The 5,074-nt window shown below is 42.7% G+C and overlaps 2 pseudogenes; both read left to right on the top strand.

Moving 5' to 3' along the window:
• Window positions 1-257: 257 nt before the first annotated feature.
• LOC136676097 (E3 ubiquitin-protein ligase TRIM47-like) lies at window positions 258-1,594 on the top strand (annotated as a pseudogene).
• A 706-nt stretch (window positions 1,595-2,300) lies between these two features.
• Window positions 2,301-4,096, top strand: LOC136676087 (tripartite motif-containing protein 16-like; annotated as a pseudogene).
• Window positions 4,097-5,074: the final 978 nt, after the last annotated feature.

The following is a 5,074-nucleotide window of genomic DNA, read 5'->3' as shown; positions in this document are numbered from 1 at the left end:
TAAGGTGGGGGATCAAAAATAGATAACAATAAACAGCTTCCCTCTGCTGCGCAAATATTCATTGCCTTACATTGTTGAAGTTATAGTATTTAGTACCTATACGATTAGTATCTCAGGCATTTGTGGTTTTCTGAGGGGAATTGTATCGTGCGCTATCATGTCCACTCTCCAATGGTGCTAAATTTGTGGTGTACCATATCTCTGCACTGTTCTTTCTGAAAAATATGGTTTTAGATTAACATTTTTTGTGAAGAAAAATGATAAGTAGAATTAATGCTCCTACAGGCTCAGAGGTAAATCCTAATCCTAACAATAATAATTTTAACTACACTAACTGCTTTAGCAAAACTTTAGCCAGCTAGCTCACTTAGGTTATTTGTGGCAATAACCGCTCCGGGTGACTGTCTGTGAGGAGTGTGGTGTGTTCTCCATGTGTCTGCGTGGGTTTCCTCCGGGTGACTGTCTGTGAGGAGTGTGGTGTGTTCTCCCTGTGTCTGCATGGGTTTCCTCCGGGTGACTGTCTGTGAGGAGTGTGGTGTGTTCTCTCTGTGTCTGCGTGGGTTTCCTCCAATGGTCCAAAAACGCACGTTGGTAGGTGGATTGGCGACTCAAAGGTGTCAATAGGTGTGAGTGTGTCAGTGAGTGTGTGTCACCCTATGAAGGACTGGCACCCCCTCCAGGGTGTGTTCCAGCCTTGTGCCCAGTGATTCTGGGTAGGCTCCGGGCCCACCATGATGCTTTTCAATAACCCAAGCCTATAAAAATATTAAGACACAGAAAAAAAAAAAAAAAAAAGAATCAAAGGAGAAACGGACACAGGGCAGTACAAAACAGCTCACACACGAAAAGTAAGCCATGGTTCACCTGGCCATCACCAGGAACAGCCCCAGAAAACTGTGTTGGCCTTTTGCTCTTCCTCTTTCACTTTGTTTAATCCCAGGAAGCCAATCCTGTTCATTTCAGAGAAAAGTTGCTCATGTGTGCTGTTCCCCCTGTGTTAGTGGAAATGGCAGAGGCCAGTATTTTAGTAGATTAGGACCACTTCAGCTGTCCAGTCTGCCTGGATCTACTGAAGGACCCAGTGACCAATCACTGTGGACACAGTTTCTGTATGGTTTGTATTAATGGCTGCTGGGATCAGGAGGATCACAGGGGGCTTTACAGTGCATAGATACCTTCACTCCAAGGCCTGTTCTCTGCAGAAACAACATGCTGTCTGAAGTGGTGGAGAAAGTGAAGAAGACAGAACTCCAAGCTGCTCCCCATTACTCTGGACCTGGAGATGCGGCGTGTAATTTCTGCACTGGCAAAAAACTCAAAGCCGTTAAATCCTGCCTAATGTGCCTAGTCTCCTTTTGTGAAATTCACCTTAAACCTCACTATGAAGTTCTAGGCCTAAAGAAACACCAGCTGGTGGAAGCCTTCACACACCTCCAAGAGAGGAGTCTTCTGTCGTACTGACCAAAGGTGCATCTGTTATCATTGCACAGTGCATGAGCACAAAGGCCATGGCACAGTTGAAGCTGCAGCTGAAAGAAAAAAAGAAACAAGTATGTCATTGAATATTTATTTAGAAGAAGAAGACAGAAAGTAAAAATATGTGAATAATTAAAAGTTGTTTGGTAGCATGGTAATGCAGTGTCATAGTCACACATCTCCAGGTCCTGGGGTTGTGGGTTCAGGGCCTGCCTCAGGTGACATTGAAATTGTCTGTAAGGAGAGTATTATGTTCTCCCTGTGTCTCCTTGGGTTTCCACCTGGTGCTCCAGTCTCCTCACGTAGTCCAAATACACACTTTTGCATGGTGCCCTGGACACCCTTTTGAGATTGTGCTTCTGCCTTGTGCTCAGTGATTCAGTGTAGGCCCACAGCAAATATGAATTCTTCTTCTTCTTCTTCTTCTTCTTCTATAGTTACATGTACTCTAAATAGTCTTTCTTTTAAATCCCTTCTTTTAAACCCCTGACTCCTTTGTCTGTGAGGTGGTAATAAAGAACTGTGTGACAGTGAACGTAGTTGCAGCACCACTGTGCCATCTCTGGTTATATTTCCCATTCGTTTTGTATATTATTTTTTTAAAGTGTTATTTATATTTGCCCAAAAATTCTTCAGAATCAGCTAGAGCATGTGCAGAGAGAAATGCAACAATACAGTTTAATTGTTTCATAACCCAGTGCTGGGGTTCGGGGGATAGGTCTTTATAAGGGGTGTCTACAAATGAGGTCACAGTAGCAGAATGAATGATAATTCAGCTTTAAATGACCTTCTTCTTGTCCTAACAGAACTCAGCAAACGCAGCAATGAAGGACAGTGAGAAGCTCTTTACCAAACTGCTGCAGTTCATTCAGAAAAAGCGTTCAGAAGTAACAGATCTTATCAGAGCTGTGGAGAAGGCTGAACTGAGTCAGACTGTGAAACTCATGGAGGAACTATTTGAGGATCTAAAGAGGAGAAAGGCTGAGCTGGAGCACCTTTTCCACACAGAGGACCACATACATTTCCTCCAGGTCACATTCATTGATTGTTCCCCAGAGAAAGGCTCTAAGAAACATTAATTGCTTATCTTTTTTGTAGAGATGCAAGGCTTCTCCTTTTGTACCCGACGACTCATCCCGCATCACTGTGGATCAACACCTCTCATTTGATGGAGTGCGGAAATCTCTCTCTGAGCTGAAAGAGCAACTTGAGGAATTCTGCAAAGAGGAGATGAGCAAAATCCCTCAGTGTCCTGATGGGAAACAGGGTTGGTGTGGCACACTGAATGCCACCACTTTCCTGCAGCTAAAAGGGATTTCTGTTTTCTGTTTGAGCATTCACACAGTGCCATACCAGTTAATATATTGATCACTGTCAGTGAGGAATGTGGTGTCTTCTCCCACAGTAATTATAAGTAAATGAATGAATAAATAAATAAATAAATAAGTTGTTGTTAGGTGTGTTTGCTGTGTGAACTATTCAGGTGTGAGTGTTAATTATTTATTTTTTTATTCAGCATTTATTTAACCAGAGTAGTCACGTTAAGGTCCGGACCCACTGCGACCCTGAACTGGATAGGGGTTACAGATCATGAAGGAATTACTTAATTCTAATATAATATAATTTATAATATTTATCTTTATAAATATATATGATACTTATAGATGATATATACTTACCTTTTTATATTCATTTTGTACATTTTGTATCATTCTTTTGTACACACTACTGTGAGGGCACCTATTTTTTTCACTCACCGTACACTTGTGTCAGAAAATAGGGCTGGAGTGCATTAGTGTAATATTTAAGCACAAATTTTCCTCTAGTGATTGAGAACATCAAAATGATGCTTGAGAAACATGCAGAAAAAAGTGATGAATTCAGACAAGTCAATTTCTCCACAACTGAGTGATTGGCATGCACTGACAGACCAGTACAGGCCTGAATATTTGACCCCTACAGTGAAGAGGCTCAGTGGCTCTGATATGTTGCTGACAACATTATGCTGCCCCTGTGTCACTACAAATCTATACATAGTCATTATCCTGAATCCTTTCTGAAACAAGTAGATAAACACCTAAAATGTAATTTTTCTGTTTCAGATTACAGCTGGCTGACTCTGGATCCCAACACAGCAAACAGTTTCATACACTTGTCTGAGAAGAACAGAGTGATGAGGTGCACATGAGACAGACTACAGTACTCTGTTCATCCAGAGAGATTTGAGCAGTGTTTACAGGTGCGGTGTAACGAGAGTGTGAGTGGATGCTGTTATTGGGAGCTAGATGGCATATGTGATGGTGTGTCCATATCAGGCTCATATAAAGAGATCAGCAGGAAAGGACGCAGTAAGGAGTGTACCTTTGGACTCAATAATCAGTCCTCGAGTCTGGAGTGTTCTTCCTGTCCCTTTTTCCAGCACAACATCATAGTGTGTAGGATCCCAGGACCATTGGCCTCCAGAATAGGAGTGTATGTGGATTACAGAGCAGGATCTCTGTCTTTCTACAATGTCTCTGATAATGTGACACTCTTACACAGGGTCCAGACCACATCCACTCTGCCTCTCTACGCTGGGTTTGGGGTTAATAAATGGTTTCTAATTGCGAAGGAACTCTGAGGTAGTGTTATCCAGAATGATGTGCCTGTTGTACATTACTGTGCAAAATTCAGAGACCATTAAGAATGGGGACAACCATGGCCTAAGGGTAAGAGAAGAGGGCCTGGGACCAAGAGGTCACAGGATGGAGCCCCACCACTGGAATTCACAAAATGGAGTTCTATCAGCCATGCAACAAAACTGTCCCAATCAGATACAGCACTTAAACTGAAAGCTCCCATCTCACTGAACACATCCATAGGATTTGTGTCCCTCCTTCCACTGTAAGAAGTACAAATCATCATTTTGTGTCTGAAAGGACATGAAGCTTTTGAGAAGCCCTTACTGAAAAGAAGAAATAGACACAATGTGTCATGAAGTAGGACCTTTGAATCTGCATTGAATAGCATACCTTGTGCAGCATGAGTGAGTTTCCCAATGGTCTCTGATTTTTGCTCTTTATTATTGAGTTATTAGTGTTTTTTTGCACTGTGTATGAAAATTATGTTGCTCTACATAATTAAATTACTCTAAACATTGTGTTTTTTTCTTCATTTGATTTGTATGTTGGACGGCACGGTGGCACAGCAGGTAGTGTCGCAGTCACACAGCTCCAGGGACCTGGAGGTTGTGGGTTTCATTCCCGCTCCGGGTGACTGTCTGTGAGGAGTGTGGTGTGTTCTCCATGTGTCTGTGTGGGTTTCCTTCGGGTGACTGTCTGTGAGGAGTGTGATGTGTTCTCCCTGTGTCTGCGTGGGTTTCCTCCGGGTGCTCCGGTTTCCTCCCACAGTCCAAAAACACACGTTGGTAGGTGGATTTGCGACTAAAAAGTGTCCATAGGTGTGAGTGTGTGAGTGAAAGTGTGAGTGTGTGTGTTGCCCTGTGAAGTTCCTGCATTGCGCCCAGTGATTCCAGGTAGGCTCTGGACCCACCGTGACCCTGAACTGGATAAGGGTTACAGATGATGAATGAATGAATGAATGAATGATTTGTATGTAA

This window comes from Hoplias malabaricus, chromosome 2 (genome assembly GCF_029633855.1).
Source record: "Hoplias malabaricus isolate fHopMal1 chromosome 2, fHopMal1.hap1, whole genome shotgun sequence".
In the NCBI taxonomy this organism is placed as follows: Eukaryota; Metazoa; Chordata; class Actinopteri; order Characiformes; family Erythrinidae; genus Hoplias; species Hoplias malabaricus.
This window is presented reverse-complemented; position numbering and strand designations above follow the sequence as displayed.